Source organism: Microtus oregoni, unplaced genomic scaffold (assembly GCF_018167655.1).
Source record: "Microtus oregoni isolate MIOR12 unplaced genomic scaffold, Mior012 000001F_ref0000356, whole genome shotgun sequence".
In the NCBI taxonomy this organism is placed as follows: Eukaryota; Metazoa; Chordata; class Mammalia; order Rodentia; family Cricetidae; genus Microtus; species Microtus oregoni.
In genome coordinates this window covers 66,649,494-66,671,421 of record NW_024543060.1, presented here as the reverse complement: position 1 = coordinate 66,671,421, position 21,928 = coordinate 66,649,494, and the positions used below count along the sequence as shown (strand labels likewise).

General features: G+C 42.0%; 1 protein-coding gene across 5 annotated transcripts in view; it reads right to left on the bottom strand.

Moving 5' to 3' along the window:
• Positions 1–21,278, bottom strand: part of Frs2 (fibroblast growth factor receptor substrate 2) — a 78,045-nt gene extending 56,767 nt beyond the window's left edge. For all 5 annotated transcript variants that reach the window (XM_041667072.1, XM_041667063.1, XM_041667079.1 and 2 more), the window contains exon 1: positions 21,148–21,278. The gene's annotated coding sequence lies outside the window, so the exon portion shown is untranslated. The remainder of the gene's footprint in view (positions 1–21,147) is intronic.
• Positions 21,279–21,928: the final 650 nt, after the last annotated feature.

Below are 21,928 nucleotides of genomic sequence, written 5' to 3'. Positions count from 1 at the left end.
AAAAAAATCACGATGGCTCGCCGGGCGGTGGTGGTGCACACCTTTAATCCCAGCACTCGGGAGGCAGAGGCAGATCTCTGTGAGTTCGAGGCCAGCCTGGTCTAGAGGAGCTAGTTTCAGGACAGGAACCAAAAAGCTACGGAGAAACCCTGTCTCGAAAATCAAAAAAAAAAAAAAAATCACAATAGCTCAATAAGTAAGGGCTCAATAACTTGCCTGAGTTCAATTTCCAGAATTCATATGATGGAAAGAGAGAACTGACCCGATCCCTCAAACTGTCCTGCAGACTCCACGTGAGCACCACCACACATCTCCATCACTAGATAGCTCGTATTTTACAGACTTGGAGGCATTTTTTTCCTATCTAAAAAATAAATAAAATAAAATAAACCAAGGTCTTAGAAGTCTTGAATATATCTTAGAAAACAAAAGATATTAGTTGGTATATAAAAAAGAATTCAGGTCCACCATTTGCAAGATTAATGACACCCCTCCAAAAAGAGACTCATGAAACAAAGGTATACTTAGAGCAAGCAGTGGTGCCACATAATTATCATGTGTTTATGTATCATTTACAAAGAAAATAGACCTTCACAATGTCATCAACTATTATTTATTAATTTACTAATTACAGTTCAAGAAACCTCAAGTGCTGAGTACGATCAGAATGCAGTCAATTACATTAATTATAAACATATGTAAGGGATTAATGAGCACACACAGAAGCACTCAAGTTCATGTATAAGGACAATGATGTTCAATCCCACCTTGAAGAACACCTAAATTAGAAAACAAGTTTCCGAGATTTAAAAATGGCTTCCAATATTATTTACCATTCAAAATACAGATAGCTCTATATGTGAACTAAATAGCTGCGATGGTTTGAATGAGATGTCCCTGTAGGCTTGGGCATTTGCATACTTGGCCTTGTTTGGTCACCTTTTGGGGCAGTTTAGAAGGTATGGTCTTCCTGGAAGAAGTGTGTTTCTTCTTTGAGGTTTCAAAGGTCATGTGATATTCCCAGTTCACACTCTCTGCCTCTTGTTTGTGATTCGAGGCGTGAGCTCTTAGCTCTGAGCTTCCAGGTTTGGTCACTGTGCCTGTATGCTGTCACACTTCTCTGCCCTGATGGCAATGGACTCATTCCTCCTTTGACAAGTCGCCTTGGTCACAGTGCTTTTTCACAGCAACAGAAAAGGAACTAATACAGAAGGTGGTAACCAGTGGAGCACTTCTATGACAGACCTGACCATGTGGTTTAGAGAAATGTGAAGTGGTTGTACATTGCAAGTGGAACTTAATAAGCCATCCAAGTGTAGGAGCTTTGTAGGAGCTTTGGAAGACAGTCATGCTGAGAACTATAGACTGTGAGGGCCCATCTCCAGAAGTTTCAGAGGGCAACAATATAAGCAGCTGGGTTAGAGGCCATAGTGATATTTTGGCAAAGAATATGTTTGCTTTCTGCCCTTGTCCTAAGAACTTGCCATGGCAGAGATTTCAAGATAGCCTAATACTGACTCTGTCACATAGTTAATAATCACTCTGATGCAGATTTACAATGAAAAGAAAGAAAAGAACTAAGTGGGATAGAAAGAAATAAAAATGAAGAGAAAAAAGACCAGGAAACAATGTTGCAGCCAAGTCTCTTAGTGAGAGAGACAAAGATATCAAGGGAAGGCCTGAGCCTGCACTGGAATAAAGGGAAAGGTGCCCTAGGCAAGACCCCACTGGTTAAGCTTCCAACTTGTGAAAAGGGCCGAGGAAATTTCTGTTGCAATAAATAAATAAATAAATAAATATATATATATATATAAATAAATAAATAAAAAGCTGCTATAGGTGGTGGTGGCGGGAGGCAGAGGCCAGCCTTGTCTACAGAGCAAGTTCCAGGGCAAGTTCCAAAACTACACAGAGAAATCTGTCTTTAAAAATGAAAGAGAAGGGGGTGGGGAGAGAAAGGAAAAAAAAAGGAAGGAAGGAAGGAAGGAAGGAAGGAAAGAAGGAAGGAAGGTGGGTGCTACAAACATGATTCAAGAGTGCCAGGATCCATCCCAAACTGGCAGCCAAACTTGCCAGTGTCTTCCAGGTGGTGCTGGCTTTAGAATTATAAAGGACAGATGAATAAAGGAGTCATGGAATCGAACTCCACAGTTTCAGAGAGCCATAGAAGCCAGAGATGTAGAGTCCCTGCAAGGCCACTGCTTGGGTTGCACTGGAGACCACAAGATACTGGAGACATCAGAGCCATGGGACATAGACTGAGGAGAGCTGCATACAGGGAGTGGAGCCAGCACAACCTAAAAGAAGCAAGCAGCAAAGCTGGAAAAACAAAACATCTGAGGCCTTTGAAACCAGACATGGAGCGACAGCATTTGGGGTTTGCCCTATTGAGTTTATGTCTTGTTTTGGTTGAGTAGTTATTCACCATGCTTCTACTCATTCCTTTGGGAGTGGTAATGTATATTCTGTGCCACTGTATGCTAGAAGTATGCAATTTGCTTTTTGAGTTTACAGAGTTACAGTTAAGAGATTGCCTTGAAGTCCCAAAAGAAACTTTGGATGTTGAACTTTAAACTTAAAAACAGTGTTGAGACTGTGAAAATCTGTGGACTTTTGAAGTTGGACTAAATACATTTAGCAGAATGGTGGTTTGAATGAAATGCCCCCCCCTCCCAGTCTCAGGCACTTGTTCCTAGCTGATGACCCTTTTGTACAGTGTAGGAGGTTTGACCTTGCTGAAGAATTGGGGGCAGGCTTTGAGGTTTCAAAAGCCACATGCCATTCCTAGTTTGTACTCTGCTTCCTGATTGTGGTCAAGATGTGAACTCTTTAGTCCTCAGCTTCCAGCCTCAGCTGTCATGTCTGTCTACTGCAATGCTTCCCCACCTTGATGGCAATGGACTCATCCCTCTGGAACTGGAACATACTTATACGTATCACATAAGGTCATGTGACCAGCTGCAGAAACAAGATGTAATTGATATGAGTATTCTTCTCTATTTTAAAAAATTTATTTACTTTTATTTCATGTGCACTCGTGTTTTGCCTGCATGAATGTCTGTGTGTGTGGTATGAGAGGATGGGGCCTGCTTTTTGTCCCAGCCACCTGGCTCCCCGCCGCCAAAATAACCACACAGAAATTGTATTAATTAAATTACTGCCTGGCCCATTGTCTCTAGCCTCTTATTGGCTAACTCTCACATCTTGTTTTAACCCATTTCCATTAATGTGTATTGCCACTTGACTGTGGCTTACCAGCATGAGTCTAACCAGTGTCCATCACGGGCAGGAGAATCATGGCATCTGCCTGTCTCTGCCTTCTTCCTCCCAGAATTCAGTTCTGTCCTCCCCGCCTTTCTAAGTTCTGCCCTATCAAAAGGCCAAGGCAATTTTTTTATTCAACCAATGAAAGCAATACAAATACAGAAGGACCTCCTACACCATGTGTGAAGGTGTCAGATCCCCTGGAACTGCGGTTACAGGCAGTTATGAGTTGCCATGTGGGTGCTGGGAATTAAACCCAGGTCCTCTGGAAGAGTAGCCAGTGCTACTGGGCCATCTCTCCAACCCATTTCTTCTCTATTTTGTTGAAAACATATTTGTGCATATAAACACATATACATATATCAAGCAGATATTTGTGTTTTCTCTCCTCTATTGTTTATCATGTAATGTCACAATGATTATAGTGTTTATTGTATTTTTTATGAGACACTAAAAGACTAAGCATTCCTTAAGGTACATTGCCACCTATCCTAAAATATATGATTTTGTGATTGTACGTAAAATAGTTATTTCATGTTAGACAGAATTATGACCTGGTTATTGCTTTCATTTGGAAATAAAGTATGACACAAGAAAAGTGATTATGTCAAGTTGACAAGGGACAAACCTGCAATAGTTAATCACGGTTGTCACCTAGAACCAACTAGAACCCAAGCTTCTGGGCATTCCTGTAAAGGACTTTCTGGATCTGATTATTTGAGGTGAGAAGACCCACCCTATGTCAGTGGCAGCCCAAATAAAATGGCATTAGCCCGCTCGTCGTACTCTTTCTGGTGAGTTCATTTATCCTGATACTGGGGCATTTCTTTATTACTATGACAACTTCTTCAGGATTCTAACACAGACTGAAGATCAGTTAGGACTCCAGTGCCAGATTGGGACTGCTCAGACATCCAACATCATGAACCGAACAACTACCAGAGTCTCAGCCTTTCCAAGAATTCCATCAGTTCCTTTAGAGAACCCTGACAATGTAATTGCTAAATCTGTTTTTACTGAAATTAAAACTCAAAGTAATATCACTAATTATCTCATAACCAGAAACCTCTGGTGGTAGTTACAGTCCTCAGTAAGAACAATTAAAAGCCTGGGCAAGAAAGATGGTTCAGCAGGGAGAGGCACCAGTTGCACAACCCTGGGGACCTAAATTTGATGCCTAGACCCTACATACCTACATACGGACTTCGCAAAACTGTCCTCTGACCTTCACACATGCGCATGGCACCCATGCACCCCCACTAATCATATAAATAATCAATTTTTCCCAATAAAAAATCTAGAAGCTGCAGATACAGCTTGGTGATTTAGAGAGCTCTTGTTGCTCTTGCAGAGGACCCGGAAGTGATTCCCAGCACTACGTGGTGGTTCATAATCACCCTCAATTCCAATTCCAAGAGATCTGATGACCTCTTCTGACCTCCACAGGCACCAGGTACAAGCCTGATGTGCACACAAACAAGCAGGCAAACATCCAGACACATAAAATTAGTACATCTTTAAATAAACGTTTTTGAGGGCTGGAGAGATGTTTCGGAGGTTAAAAATACTTGTCACTCCTGCAGAGGACCAGAGTTTGATTCCTAGCATGCACATAGATCACAACTATCTGTAACTCCAGTTCCAGGGGGTCTAATGCCCTCTTCTGGCTTCCCTAGGTACCAGGCATGCTTATGGTACACATACACCCATGCAGGCAAAATACTCATACACATGAAATAATAAAATAAATCTAAAATACAAGTTTCAAATAGAAAACCTATTTTGTAAAATAATTTCTGAATCTCAGATCAAGATTAATAAAAAATAAAAAATTACTTTTTAAATGTTCTCGAAAAGTAAAATGTAAACTAAAGCTACATATTGGGCATTAAATACTGAAAAAATATTTCAGCTTAATCAGAAAAAAGTGGGTGTGTACCAGATGAGGATAGAAGCATACTTAGGAGCAAATATACACATATCTATATCTCTATCTACAATCCTCTTGAGTTCTAAATTAACTGATGTGTATGAAATGAGAAAAAGATGAATACAGATAAAGAAAACTGATCAGACCCCAAACCACTAAAGAATTTCAACAGGAATAATAATGTTTCCCCTTTCATTTCAATCAGCTCCACACCCAGCTAACCTACCATATGCACATTTTCAACAAATTATTTTTAAAGTAATTATGCTTAATTTTCATCCTTACTTTTTCAAGGAAAAAAATCAGAGTTCAAGACAAGAATTAAGGAATATAATAAAGAGGCCCAAGGATATGGGACAAGTGTAAAGCAGCTACCCAAACCAGTCTAAAGACACCCAAGATTACTTAATGACTGAACAAATCAGGAGACCTCAATGGCATCCAGTACCTCTATAATACGGAAAAATTTACAAAGATATTTGAATCTTTTTGGATCTAGGTACAATTTCTATTGTTTAGTCTTTTCTTATTTACTTGACTTTGGTGCTAATGAGTTCCTGATATCTCAGTTTTCTCAACTAAAAGATGGAAATCAGAAGAATTCCTTTTTAAAAGTCTACTTTTCAATAAAGAAACAATTCAGAATTCCTCCCTGATTCCCTACATGAAGTCGTCTAAGTAAACTAGTTTCCTGGAGTCTCTACCTTTCTGCTCTCACAAAATGAACAGATGCTTAATACAAGCCAGCTATTTGTTACCAAACCTGTCCGTGCCAATCTGTACTATAATTAGATAAACTGATGAATTACAACAAGACATTGTTTCTGTGAAAAGATCAAAAAGACTCAAAGTGTGGTGTGTGTGTGTGCACACAGTATACAGACAGAGGTCAGAAGACAAGAAGTAGAAGTAGGTCTCTCCTAGCATATAGGTAAACTTAGGTCACCAAGCTTGGCAGCAGCAGCCCCGACCACCATACAAATAAATAAAGAAATGCATTTAAAAAAAAAAAGTAATTCAGGCTCACTCCCAGCTATATAGTGAGTTCAAAGCCAGTCTGAGCTACACAAGACTCTTTTTCAGATGAGCAAAAAACAAAAAAGTATTGCTGTCTCCTGAAACATACATAAGTAAAAGGATATATTATTTCCTTGTTTTCTAGTATGTCTGTACAGAAATACACAAACATACTTCATACAGCATTAGTCATATAACTTCTGTGGTGACCATCAAAAAAGTACAGCCTATAATTGAGAGTTCTGGGCGACAGTTCTACTTCACTGCGAGGACAAGATCACAATGATACATTGACAGTCAGCAGGCCCAGGCATTTGAAGATGACAAGAACAGGAGAAATGGATGAAGTGCTGCTGTAGTATCAGTGAAGGAAGTAGAGTTCCTAAGCAAGAAATGGTGGGGTGCTCAAGGATTCGGACTGAGAAAACAACAGCAAAGACAAAGAAAGCCAATGCATAAACTAGCAATAATTTTTAAAGTAATCACTGTAAACTAAATATAAGTATTGAGCAATTCGACCTCTAGATCAGAACTGTTGAGCACTGGCACTAATATTACAAAGCTTTTCCAGTTACTTAAAATGATATATCACATTTTAAAAGTTCATGTCACTGTGGCATGAACTTTTACACATACTACAACCAACTTTTCTTCATGGAAAAACTTACATGAAGAAATGTACTAAATAATTAGAACAGTAAAATAAGGCCTCTTTCACCTACGAGTTAGGAGAAAACAGAAACACTAGTAATCTAACATGAACAGTGAATCACTCACACCACCACTCTTTTGAAAAGCAATGTAATCAAATATTCTATATTGATATCCTTTGATCTAAAAACTAAAATCATACCTTGGAATCTGCCCTAAATTAACAACTAAGAACAGGAAGAAACCTTTATAGGAAGGATATTTTCTGTAAAATTTTCTATAACAGCAAAAATTAAAAATGATGCATTGCTTTACAAGAACATGTATTACAGGCACAAGAGCACAGCTTAGAGACATGGTATTTGTCTAGCGGGTACAAGACCTCAACGTTCAAGCCCCATAATGCAAAAAACAAAATACTACTTTTTTTAGAGCAGCAAACAAAACTGGACAGATACTATAAGGCAGGGCTTCTGAAACTGATTCCACTGATGACCCCTGTTTGCCCAAGAAATTCTGATGTAAGCTCAGGTATGAAGTGGACATAAAAAGCAAACAATAGTTGATAATACATCATCCCAAAACAATTCTTTGATATATTTTACCATTTACTTAAAAACAAATTTGCATACTAATGAGATGAAAGTGCCCATTTATTTTTACACAATTAAATTTAGGCTGGATTCACAATGTCAAAGAAGAGCCTCTTTAATGTCTTCTAGAGTTGGCTGATACTGATACTTTGATTTTATAATCATCAAAATAGAGAGCAAATGAAGTCCTGAGTCAATGTGTATTGTTGACAGGACCATGGACATGTCAAGAACCCTGGAATACCTTAGACCAATGGGAACAGCAAGACCTTCCCAAAGGCAGAGTACTACAAAAGCTGACAACGTGTGCAGAACTATCAATCACAGCCTCCTCCTCCCAGATGGCTGCAGCCTGAGACTGTTCCCCCAGAGAGAACCTCTACCAAGATTGGCTAACCCGCTTCTCATACAGTACACTCCTCCCATCCAGATGTAAACACTAAGTGCACTGAGTTCCAGGCTTCTGGGGCCACCTCTATCTATACATGTGTCTGTCATTTCTACTCATTCGCTACAGTCCCAGCCATGTCAATTCTAAAGCTCTGCAGGCTGAGGCACATCAATGCTGAGAATACCACTTCACACTGCAAACGGCAGGGGTGTGCTCATTTCATTGTTACTTTTGTGTATTTGTGGGTCATTGTTTCATTTTCCAGTTTTTTTGGAATAAATATAGTTAGGTCATTTCAGAATTTGCTGGAAATTCTGCCATAATCCCAAACCAAAATTCCTTTCTTTCTGTTTTTTTTTTCTTGGGGGGGGGTTCTCAAGACAGTATTTCTCTGTGTAACAGCCCTTGCTGTCTTGGAACTTGCTCTGTAGACCAGACAGACTAGCCTTGAACTCACAGAGATCCTCCTGCCTCTGCTTCTTGAATGCTGGGATTAAAGGTGTGCACCACCACCCAGCTCATTTAACTGTTTTTAAAGGATTTATTTATTTTCATTTATGTGTATACATGTTTTGTCTGTATATATGTGTACCATGTATGTGCCTGCTACTCTTGGAGGCCAGAAGAGAGCATCAGATCCCCTGGGATTAGAGTTATAAATGGTTGTTTACTGCCATCTGTGTGCTACAAACTGAACCCAGGTCTTTGCAAGAGCACCAAGTATTCTTAACCACCCAGCCATCTCTCCAGCCCCATTTAACTTTTTTTTAAAGTGATGCTTAAGTCAACAACTCCAGCAAAAGCTTTTTAAATATAGGCATTCTAATACAATACAACCCAAAGCTTTTCTAATTTAACACATCCTGAGGAATGAAGGTAGGGAAAAGTTAAAAGTCTCTGTCTTCTGACATAGGGATATGTTAAACGTCCCTGTTTTCTGTAATGAACCCACTGTGTTTCTCTAAGAGCAGAAACTCTGTAGAGGTGGTAAAGCCTGGAAATCTGAGCCAAGGTGGTTTCAGGACCACTCACGGGTACAATGGCTACCCAATGTAAAGTGAGTGTGCTGTGTGTGCAGAGTGAGCGCCGCACTGTGGACAAGCACTAACACACACCTCAGATTCGTTATATGCTTGATTCTCAATTAATTTCAGGTCCTGCACATTCAGAAACCCTTCACTGTTACCAATTTTTTTCAAAATCTGCATACAGTTACGTGATCGAAGTTTTGCTCAAAATGATAATTTATGAAATTGGAGTTATGGGCTGGAGAGATGTCTCAGTGTTGATGAAGAGCATTGAGGGTTCCTCCAGAACTCCTGAGATCAATTCCCAGCAATCACATGCTGGTTCACAACTGTCTATAACTGTAGCGCCATGTGACCCAGTACCCTCTTCTGGTATGCAAATGTATATGTAGACAAAAATGCCCAAATATATACATAAATCAATCTTTTAAAAAAAAGTTGGGTTATAAATAACATAAAAAGGAAAAAGCAAACCATCTCCAAGCCTGGGCAGCCTGGTTTAGTGGCACACCTTCCACCTCTCATGGGGTGGCCAAGGCTTTGACCCCAGAACCAAAGAAGAAAACCTCCGAAATAATTCTTTTATTCAGAATAGTAATATTTTCTCTATTGTCTAAATTTCCAGAATCTTCTTTATCTATTTTCACCTATTATTACCCTACATCAAAATTCACTTTACCTGAACTGGAATAACATTCTCTCTCCTCCACTCCTGAAGGCATGGCTGTGTTTTGGTTTTTGGCTTCTTTTGTTTTTTTTCTAGTTTTTGTTTTTGAGACAGAGTTTCTCAGTGTAACAGCCATTGGTCTGTAGACCAGGTTAGCCTTGAACTCACAGATTCTGTCTCTGCCTTCTTAGTGCTGGGATTAAAGGCATATGCCACCACCACCTGGCTTTTTTTCTAGCTTTTACAGGATATTCCATTCTCAGTTATTTCTCTGTTGCAGTGATAAAATCTCTGGCCAAAACAACTTAAAGGAGAAAGCGATGATTTTGTATCAGAGCTCAAGATTATGGTTCCAGGAGGTGGGGAAGCCACAGCCAAGCTTGAGACAACTGGTAACCACTGTCAAGAAGTAGAGAACAAGGGCTATTGCTCAGCTCACATTCTCCTCACACAGTCCAGGATCCTAGGTTGGGTTACCATGTCACACACCATGGGCAGGTTTTCCAACTTTAATTGACCTAATCAAAATAATTCCCCACAGATAAACCTAATTCTAGATAGCTGACAATAGAGATCAACCATCACACTCCACAAAACTTTTAGGATTTCATGTCAACAAGTTTAGTGGGTATGCACACCTCAACAGAAGCACTGTCATGGTTTGAGGCCAGCTTGGGCCACGTAGTGAATTCCAGGCCAACATGGTTTACCGAGTTATACCCTACCTTAAAAATTAAGGTTAGGGTTAGGGTTAGGGTTGGTGGCATGGTGGCGCACACATTTGATCTAGCATTTGGGAGAAGCAGGAGGATTTTTGTGAGTTTTAACCAGCATGGTCTACAGGGTGAATTCTAGGCCAGCCAGAGTGAACAAAAGAAACCCTGCCTCAATTAAATAGATAGATAAATAAATGAATGAATAAATGGATAAATGAGTGAGTGAGTGAGTGAATGAATGGGTAAGTAATGGGGAGGGAGGGGGATGAGTGGAAAGAGGGAGGACAGGGAAAAGAAAAAAAGGGAAAAAGAAAAGAAAAAATTCTATTTTCATTCGTTATTTTACATCTGATGACTAGCATGGCTCTTGATACCTAGTGCCCTCCCAAGAACTATTACTACATCAGTCAGTAGATTGATTCATGGTCTAACTTCTCATTGCCAAGCCCTTCCAGAACTGACTCAGAATAAGAGGCAGAGGTGGCACAGGCCCGTGCTCCTAGAGACTCCAAAAGGCTGCAGTGGGAGAGAGAAATCCCGAAACAGAAAAAGGTGAGTCTGGAGAACAGCCAGCTTCTACTGGTTCATGGCCCAAAGGAAAATACTAGCCAGCATCACACCCCAACAGCAACATGGTATCGGTGTAATTCAGTCAACTCCTCTGATTAGCCGAATCTTTTAGATTTATTTGTTTTTATGTATATGAGTGTTTGCTTGGATGCCTAAAGCACCTGGTACCCACGGAATTCAGAAGAGGGCACTGGGTCCCCTGGACTGAAATTACAGACAGTTGTGAGTCACCATGTAGGTGCTAGGGATCAAACCTGGTCCTCTGCAAGAGCAGCAAGTGCTTTTAACAGCCGAGCTAACTCTCTATCCCTAACTATAGAAATCCTAAGGGCTTGTTTAACAATTAGAAAAAGAACTGAACAGATACCAGAAAATCCGCCTGCTAACCTCCATCACTTGATGCTTTTAGATTTTCTTTGCTACATAAAATCTCTATGAAGAGTTGAAGTTACACAAAATAGCAGAAACTCCCTCCATATGAGCCTTAAGCTCTCAACAATTATATACAATTATGTCTATTATAGATATATGCATTATATCTACATTCACATATAAATAGATATTATAATATATAATTACACTGGAATTACTACCTTTTCAGTTATCTAATTTCAGCCAGCAATCATGGATATGTAATGTGTATATTAACTGTACAAGTAATATAAACATTAACAGCAATTTCAAAAGCAACTGTAGCCAATAAAAAGTCTCACTTCTACTGCTACCTTTGTCTCTGAGTCTTAATTTCCAAGACTATAAAATAGGCAAAACTGCCACAAGATTAAAATAAAATGATGAAAGTCAGACATGGTGGCTCTCATGCCCATAATAACAGCACTGAGAGGCTGAGGCAGAAGAACTGCCGTAAGTTTCTGGCCAGCAGGGCTAGGATACAGAGTAGTAGGAGAGAGTCCACTCTATAACCTAAACACACACACACACAGTAAGAACTCAAGAGGCAATCATGAATTCAAAGCAAGTATGAGCTACCTAGCAAGATTTGAAAGCAAAAACAAAAATAAAAAATATCAACAGACCCTCAACTGAGAAAATGTTCTGAGTAGGGGCTGGAGAGATGGCTCAGCAGTTAAGGGAACTGGATGCTCTTCCAGGGGACCCGAGTTCAACTCCCAGCAATCTCATGGTGGCTCACAACTGTCTATAATTCCAGTTAGAGAATCTGATGCTCACACACAGACAAACATACAGGCAAAACCAATGTGCATAAAATAAACAGACAAATAAATCTTAAAAAAGTATTTAAGGGGCTGGAGAGATGGCTCAGCGGTTAAGAGCATTACCTGCTCTTCCAAAGGTCCTGAGTTCAATTCCCAGCAACCACATGGTGGCTCACAACCATCTGTAATGATGTCTGGTGCCCTCTTCTGGCCTGCAGGCATACATGTACACAGGATATTATATACATAATAAATAAATAAATATTTTAAAAAAAGTATTTAAGTCGGGCAGTGGTGGTGCATGCCTTTAATCTCAGCACTCAGGAGGCAGAGGCAGGTGGCACTCTGTGAGTTCGAGGCCAGCCTGGTCTACAGACCAAGTTCCAGGACAGGTTTCACAAAGAAACCCTATATGGGAAAAATAAATAAATATTCTGAGGCACAGTGGGTAAAAGGACTTCAGAGGTAAAACCTGACAACCTCAATTTAGTCCTGTGACCCACTGCGGAAGGAGCTGTCCTCTGGTGTGTTTGTGTGTTTAGTCCTTGAAACCCACTGTGGAAGGAGCTGCCCTCTGGTGTGTGGTGTGTGTGTGTTACTTACATATTCACAAATAATAGTAATTATTTAATTTTTAAAAATCATTGAGATCTTGCATTGCTTGCACTGTACAAAAACCTGGGTTCAATCCCTACAGAGAGCGCGCTCTCTCTCTCTCTCTCTCTCTCTCTCTCTCTCTCTCTCTCTCTCTCTCTCAGAATTTCTCTGTGTAACAGAGTCCTTCCTGGCTGTCCTGGAACAAACTCTGCAGAGCAGGCTGGCCTCAAATTCACAGAGACCTGCCAGCCTCTGCCTCCTGAGTGCTAGGATTAAAGGCGTGTGCCACCGTGCCCAGCATGTTCTCTTCCTTTTTCTGAAACAGAAACTGATCCCAAGATAAGTAGTGAAAGATACTTATGACCCAACATATGGGAGGCTGAGGCAAATGGCTACTAAGGACAGAGGTCAGGCAGTAAAACACTTTCCAGACACATGCATGCCCAAGGTTCAATTCCCAGTACTACACACACACATACACACACACACACACACACAGAGTAGGGGGGGCGGGAGGGGAGGACACGGGACACAAAGGAAAAGAGGAAAAAAGGCAGTTCTCATAAAATGAACTGCCACTCCTAGGAACATCAATTTTAGCTGAAAGTACTTTACACAGTTTACATATATAAAAGACACAAAATGCAAAATCCCTGCAAATTTAAAAAATACAGCTTCATAGACATCAAAGACTTTTCAACTTATAAAAGGAATATTTTGGGCTGTTTCCCTAGGTTTTTTAAGGGTACTCATCCAACTCATTTGCCATCGGGAATGCTTGGTAGAAAAAAAAACTCAGCATTATTAAAATAAATGAATTACATATGATTTTTTTTAGTTTGCCCGAAACAATTATATACAGGAAAATTCTACGCCAACACCATCTTTAATATCTAAGGCAGTAAACTTCCAAGGCACTTGGATTGCTCCAACTTTACCTCAACATTTTGTTTTAGGTATCCCAACACAAATCCAAGTATTTCTACAAATCACCCAAGTTTTTAAGATTACCCAAGCTAAAACGCTCAAAGAAAACTAATGTTATATCTTTTTTTTTTTTTTTTTTGCAGGGAAAGGGGAGAGGTTGAGAGAGGGTTTCTCTGTGTAGCTGACTGGCCTAGAACTCACTCTGTAGACCAGACTAGCTTCAAACACAGAGATCCACCTGCCTGTCTCCGGAGTGCTGGGATTAAAGGTGTGCGCCACTACTGGTTGGCTCTAATATTACACCTTGATTCAGTAGCCTAGAATAGGCTTGTCCCTTAAAGGTCCTGCGCCTCTCCCCCACCCCAAGTGAACAAGGACTCAGTAAGCATCTAGTCAAGCGATGCCATTCCATAAACACTCTTGCTAATCATTGGTCTGAACCCCAGGACTTCTGTGGCTCACCCTGCATCGCCCATTATACACAGCACTTCACTCTTCCCTTCCTCGAGAAGCCATTTTGAATGCTAGTATCTTATTTGTCCAAGGTTTGCTTGCTTTTGCAAATAAGTCTTTCCTTGCTCTAGTTTCTGACTTTCCTGTGTACAGGGAAAGGAAAGCCAGTTTCTGCTATTTCATATGTCAAAAGCAAGTTCTCTATCTTGTTGGCTGACAGACTTAGCACCCCATCCCACCAGTTCACTACTTTCTCCTGGGACCCTAAGAAACACCTAAAAACAGTCTGCACTGTTCCTCAAAGTTCACTGCAAGGACCAATTTGGAGGGAAGAGTAAGGCTCGTGAGCTCCTACAGGGAGGGGTCAGGGCAGAATGAACCCTGAATCTAACTGGAACATGCATAAGATGAATACTCCTCTCCAACACCTCAAATACTACCAAGATTTCCAGATTTCACAGAACCACAATCTTCGAAGAGGGGTAGAGAGACCAGTGTAGCACTGTCCCACACACACACCTGCCGGGACTGGTGGCGCACTCCTGTGATGTAAGCAATTGAGAAATGAAGCAGAAGGGTCACATGTTTCAGGGCAATCTTGGCAGTACAGGGTTCAAGACCAGCCTATACTACATACATGAGAAGCTACCTGAAAAGAAAACAAACTATATAATCATTACTATTTCATCAAAGAACTAATGTGTTCCCTTCAATATTGGTAAATAATAGTTTTAGGAAAAAAAGGATTATCTTTTAAATTCAATAGATTTAGCCTTATAAAAGCAGACCACATTCTTATTCCACACAACAAGTGATAACAGTGACACAGGAGAATGACACTGTAACACACTTCAGCATCTGAGAACCACAGCTCTAACCTGCGAGGTCCCCTGAAGAAAGCGGCTGTAGTACAAGCTGCAAACAAGGATTACCCTCTCCAATAACAAGAAATGGAAGCCTGGAGGAAGTTTGGGGACTCTCCCAAAGTCACAGGTCAAGAATTTTAACTTCAGATTTGTATATCTCAGAGTCAATTCCCAACCATCAAGCTAAACTTTCCCACTTTTATCCAGCCACTTTTGGGACCAATGACAACCAAAGCATTTCCTAGACAGCTGGCAGGAGTGAGAGGCGCATCATGGGCCATTACTCAAACTAAAGCTAAATGGAACTCCTGACCTTTGCCCCATTAATACCAAGCTCACTGAAACTAAACCAAGCAGCCCAGACAAAGCACACACACAAGCCTCCTGCCTCCAACCACACCACTGCAGACCCTATGGACATCCCCTAGTGCCTGGGATGCAGCGGAAAAAGTACTCTTGAAAAGCAAAAGGAAGGTATTTTTTCTTAAGAAATACTTCTACAGCAACTCTGACTAAAAACAAACTTGCCTTTAAAATGTTACAGCCCTGAGCTTCATTCTGCAAACTATTACAGTGTTTTACGGGTTAAAATACAATTTCTTCCTATTTAACTATCTAAAAAGCAAAGGACATGAAACCCTACAGATTTAGAGCTCTTAAAAATTTTCAAAGTACCGGGCTGTGTTGGCGCATGCCTTCAGTCCCAGCACTTGGGAGGTAGAGGCAGGTGGATCTCTGTGAATTTGAGGCCAGCCTGGTCTACAAGAGCTAGTTCCTGGGGCTGGCGAGATAGCTCAGTGGTTAAGAGCAATGGCAGCTCTTCCAGAGGTCCTGAGTTCAATTCCCAGCAACCACATGGTGGCTCACAACCAACTGTAATGAGATCTTGTGCCCTCTTCTGGCGTGTGGGCATACATGGAGGCAGAATGTTGAATACATAATAAATAAATAAATCTTAAAAAAAAAAAAAGAGCTAGTTCCAGAACAGGCTCCAAAGCTACACAGAGAAAACCTTCTCGGAAAACAAAACAAACAAGAAAAAAAATTCAAAGTAAAACATAATCTTCACATATATTATATGATAGATGTGAGTATCTTATTCTTTCATCCCTCTATGGTAATCAGAGCATTTGAATAAAACTGTCATGTTAATCAAGAGTACTTTTACTGGGCAGGGAATGCAGTTTGGTGGTACATCACCTATCTGTGATAGATGTCTATGATGGAAGGCTTGATCAGACACCACAAAAATAAGAAAGGTATTATAAAAGAGCCAGAGGGGAAAAAATATGAATACCATTTTTTACAAAAGGTAATGCTAACAGTCACTGTCATGAGAAACCCCAAGTAATGTCTCTGAATACCAGACGTTCTTAATATCGAATTAAAAATAAGTCATACACATTAAAGCAGGGGGGGGGGGGAGAGAAAGAATACATCAATAGCCTCCAAATCTTCACAAGTCACCCAGCAGACAAGCCTAAAGGAAAGAACCACTTGGCGCTAGGGTCACCAGGCTGACACTGAACCAGTGAGTCTGAGCACCTGACCTCTCTGGAAACAGAACAATCCTAGCACAATATTCTGCTACTTCTTGATTTTGTTGTTATTTGTTTGTTTGGGGTGTGGGCAGGGGTATTTGTTTGTTTTAGAGACCAGGTCTCAGGTAGCCTGGGCTGACTTCAACTCCCAGTGTAGCTGAGGAGACCTTGACCTTCTGGCCCCACAACTCCTTCAAGTGCTAGAGTTAGAGACAGGCATAGAGCTTGTCTAACCCACAGTCCAGGGCCTAAGCCTAAACTATACCCGCAGCCTGCCTCAAGTGGATGTTTTATTTTTGTTTTTTTGGGTTTCTGTTACTGTTGTTTTTGAGACAGGGACTTTACAAAGTCCCTGCAATTTACAAAGATCTGCCTGCCTCCGTCCTTCCAGAGTGCTGAGATTAAAGGGCACCACCACAGGTCACAGGATTTTTGAACTTTTTAAAATTAGATTTAATGTGTGTGGGGGGGGGGGGTCTGTGATAGGAAGAGAGGGGTACCATGGCCCATGGCCTGCAAGTGGAAATCAAAGAACAACTTCAAAGTTGTTCTTTCCTTCTACCCTGTGGGTGCCAGGAACAGAACTCGGGGCATCAGACTTGTCAGCAAGCACCTTTCTCTGCTGAATCATCTAGACACCCCTCAACTGGATTTTAATGACAGATTTTTTCTACTCCATCTGAATTTATAGCTCAAGGAAACTACACAGATTATCTAATTCCTTACCCACTGCATAAAATATACTCAGTGTTTTTCTGTTTTAAACAGATGCCATTTAAACACAGGGTTGGTTTTGCTGCTGTTGCCTTGGTTTTGTTTTCTCTCTACACACTCCCTTGGCACTTTAACCTCCTTATACAGATTCAACACATAGATCTGTCTGAATAATCTATTTGTGTTTTCTCTCTATTTATGTTTTGTACATGTCTAGCTCTAACCTCTCTCTTGTACCACAAACCTCCATTTCCAAAAGCCTTCATGCAGTCCCAGCAGGTAAGTATGTTCAAACCTGGCATGCCAGGCCTGGAAGCACACGCTGGCAACCACAGCTTCTCTGGAGAGCTAGGCAGGAGTGTGAATGTGAGGCTTTACCCATCTTAGAACAATGGAACCTAATGATGCAACTCATTGCTCACATCCCTAGTAACCACCATCAACAAGATCCAGTTAGAAATTGTAGCTTTCGATCTCTGACTCCACTAAACCTTTCCTATCAAGCCCCTACCTCCCTACTGATGGGTGCTAGCTAGGCCCTGCTGGCCCTTGGCCCTTATCCTACTATCATCACTCTCAGAATGCACATTAATAGTTTGCAATAATAAATCATTCTGCACACTAAACTATCACAAGGTACATACTTCTTGTTTTCTTCCAAATGCTGAACTTCTAAATACAGCATCTAAACAAGCGCCACAATTCAGCCTTAACTTAAATCCAAACTTCACTTCTAATTCCAAAATAAACCATCCAGGTCGTCTGGTACACTAACTTTTTCCCTACACCATGAGCCTTCTCATCTCCAAAACTGTCGTTCTCTTAACCAGTCACAAACTAATTTAAAATAGTTTAAGAGCAGGGTACAATGGAACATGCCTATAATCCCAAGCACAGAAGTGGAGACTACAGATCAGAAGACCAAGGTCATACTTAACTGCAAAGGAACCTTAGACCTACTTAAGACGCAGGAGACTCTGTCTCAAAAATTACATGAAATAAATAAAAAGAATACACGTTTATTGGAAGTACCAACTTCCCCACAAGATCAATCTGGCTTCAAAGAGGGACTGTTACACTAGCCACATAACTCCAGGGGAGGTCGCTGAACATTTGAGACTCGGTATCTAGACTATTCTGAGAGATGCCTACACAGTAAGACCCTGTCTCAACAGAAAGAAGCTTCTATGTTGTTGTGACAATAATAATAAAATTAAGTGCCCAATAAATAATAGCACTGACCCACCCTTGAGTGTTACCATGTTTCTACAGTTTTTCATGACGACTTAAGCTAAAACAAACATTTTCCTTTTGTGTAACCCCAAACTTTAGATAAACCCACTCACGTGGTTAAGTATTTACATACATTTCTTCTTTGTTTTCAGAGGCTCTTCCTTTGCTGTGAACAGGGTCCTCTTGCTACCAGTTCACCATCCTCTTGTCCCTGTTTCCTTTGCCTCTGCATGCACGTCATCACGTCCAGCCAATTATGTATTTATACTATGAACCTTGTACAAATATCTTACATCCCTACTAGACTCAAATTTCTAAAGACCAGCCTTAATCTTTGTGGCTTAGAGTGCCTGACACAGTATTTTTCATGAAGCACTCAACACCTCCATCCAAACTGAGTCCCAATTCAAAGGAGGTTTAGTATTCCTAGACAGTGCTACTCAATTCTTCATGATTTCAACACACCTTGGAAAATTATCAAAACATGAATCTTTATTTGTCCCTACATGGTTCCCTAAAAGAGCCTGACACAGAGAAAACGCTCAATATCATTTGACTTGACTTAAGCAATAAAATTTACAATGCCTGAAAGTATACGATTTTCACCAATTTCTTTTTTGCTTTTATAACTGCCATAATTTTTCCCTTCAAAATAATTATATCCAGAGTACAAATCCATAACCAAATCTAACTTGACTCATTTTTCAGACTCTAATTTCAACATCCCAATCTTAGGCGCTGAACAATTGAGTATTTCAAGGTAGGTATATAGGAGGCCACATTTTCCATCCAAACCTAAAAGTTGTACATCTTAGTTTTACTCACATTTTCCCCACAAACTTAACACACACACACACCTTTAGTGCTAAGTATCAGTAACATTGATTTGGGTGGCTGGGGAGAAGGCTCACAGGTAAAGAGCAAGCATGAAACCTGAATTGGGATTCACAGCACCCATATAAAAGCAGGTCCTGTATAGCATGTCTGTAGCTCTTGGAAGGAGATAGGGGGACATGAGCAAACACAGGAGGATCCCTGGGACTCGCTGGCCACACAGTCCAGCCCAAAACTCCAAGCTCCAGGCTCAGAGACACCCTGTCTCAAATAATTAATAGTATTAACAAAAATGAGGAGGAGGAGGAAGAAGAAAAGGAAGAAGACACTCAATGTGAACCTCTGGCATTACACAGAGACATTTTTTTATTTTGGTTTTAAAAGACAGGGTTTCTCTGTCCTGGCTGTCCTGGAATTCAATCTGCAGACCAGGCTGGCCTCAAACTCACTGAGATTCACCTGCTTCTGCCTCCCAAGTGCTGGAATTAAAGGTGTACACCACCACTGCCTGGTGAGAAATTTTTTAAATGAAATAATTCTTCCTTTGCATAAGTCAGTTCATGGAATTTGTCACTTCAAACTATCCCCCTTATTCATGATATCACCTTCCTTTCCAGTGGTAGAGAGAATGACAAGAAAGACAGACAGACAAGACCAAAAAAAGTATAGATCCTAACATAAGCATAATATGAGAAGAGCAGATAACATCATTGGTTTGATGGAAAATGACTTACGTATACTTGACACTGTGACAACACAGGTCGTCTGCAACAAATGAACTTTCTGGTTATAATTTAAAACTCAATGAAAGTGGAAAATATACCCATTATTTGCCACAAACCTTTCACGAGTAGTTTATAACCTAAACTCCGATTACTAACAGTAGTTACAAGATTTTCTTCTCTAGGAAATTCTAAGTTTATTCGAGCTAAACGCTTCATACATTTAAATCAACAAACACACCTCTGCCCAGCTGTAGGAACCTCCGACGCGTTGCAACAACAGCTGGACTACACAAAGAACCTTTGATGAGAAACTGAGGAATATTTTTCTAAGCTCAAGAAATGACAGTTCCAAGTATGAAAGTAAACAAATCTGGGGTAGAAAAGAATACCATTCTCCAGCCCTTTGCAGTCAACTCGTGCAACGTCCAGACTGAACTCTTACAACTGCGACTTCGGTTGAGCACAGAAATTCGAAAGGCTGATTCGGGAATTAGCATCTTTTTTTTTTTTTTACGTCAGCGCAAGAACACGGGAAAACTCATCTGAATCTACGATTCTCCTCCAATCTTCGTTTTGTTTTTGTTTTTTTAAGAAGCGACTTCAACAGTTTCAGCTTTCAAGCAGAGTAAAGACCCTTCGAGGAAAGCTACTGCCTCAGTGACCCTCCGCAGGCATCCAGACCCTGTTGGTTTCAAGCCGAGTCCAAACGGAACCCAGGGGACCCCGACACGGAACTGGATGAAAAGCCCCGCATGAGATCTCCAGCATCCACACAGGGAGCGCCCCACCCTGGGACCGAGACTACACCCCTGGGACACAGGATAATTGCTGAGCCGGGAAGTGGGGGACAGATCCAAGAGGCGACGAAAGTAGGGTACCGCTGTCCAGTGCGGTGAGGCTGTGCAGGTTCCCGGCGCCGGGGTGCACAGACCCCCACTGCGGAGGCGCCGAGCCCATCATAGCCCGAGCAGACTGAGAGAGAGAGAGGGATGGGGGGGGTCGCAGCGCGGGCGGCCCGGCCCCGCTCCAGAGTCCCCTCCGCGTCCCCAGCTCCGGGAACCCGCTCCTGCCGCGCCCCGCCCACTCCGCGGCCCCGCAGCGCGCCTCTCCCCGGGCCCCGCGGGCCGCGCGCGCTCCCCGGCGCTCGACGACCCCCTTCCCGGACCCCGACAGCTGAACCTGCAGCGGACAGCCGGGTCCGAGGGCGCCCGCCCGCCCCGCGCAGGCCCGCTCAGCTTCCCCGGCTACTCACCGCCGGCGCGGGGGCGCTGCGAGGGCGCGGGGCGGCGGCGGCCGCGGAGCTCCGCAACTCTCTCCGCGACCCGACCCCCGACTCGGAGCCGACGGAGCCTCGGCGCCTGTGTCTACCAGGCCTCTCTCCTGCCCGAAGCCTAGACAAGCACTTCCGGGGGAGCGGGGGAGGGCAGGGTTTTGGCACCGGAACTGCTCCCGGGCTGGAGTTGCCAGGCCTCCCGGGAGGGGCGGGGCCTCTGAACCCGGCGCCCGCCCCCGGACTCCTTGCTAACCCTTGTGGCCCTGCGGGCCCCGGGCGACGGCTGGTATCCCTTATTTTAACTGCTGTTAGGATTGTTCCCCTCCAGCCACCTAATTCAATGGAGGCTCGGAGAATCCAGCCGAGCCCAGTGCATTCACCCGGCTGGCCGACGGTCCCGTGGTGTTTTCCCCACTTGCTTCTGTCTCGCTTAAAAACGCAGTTGACATTCATCGAAGGCTTACTGAGTGGTAGATAGTGCATCACGCGCTTCGACTGCGTTAGCTACTCTAATCACCTTCAAACTCCTGGAAAACGGTGCTATTCTCTACATCTTACAGAGAAAGAAACCGGCCAGGTACCAAACTTTACCGCAAATGCTGGCTCTTGGGTTTATTTTAATTTGTGGTATGTGTAGAACTCTCATCTGCTCCAAACAAGACTTTTCAAACTATTCAAAGAGAGGAGCTAAACTCTATTCCCCTGTATCGTTCATCCCCACATTCAATAAAAGCCGGGATGAGGGGCTCTGGAACCTCAG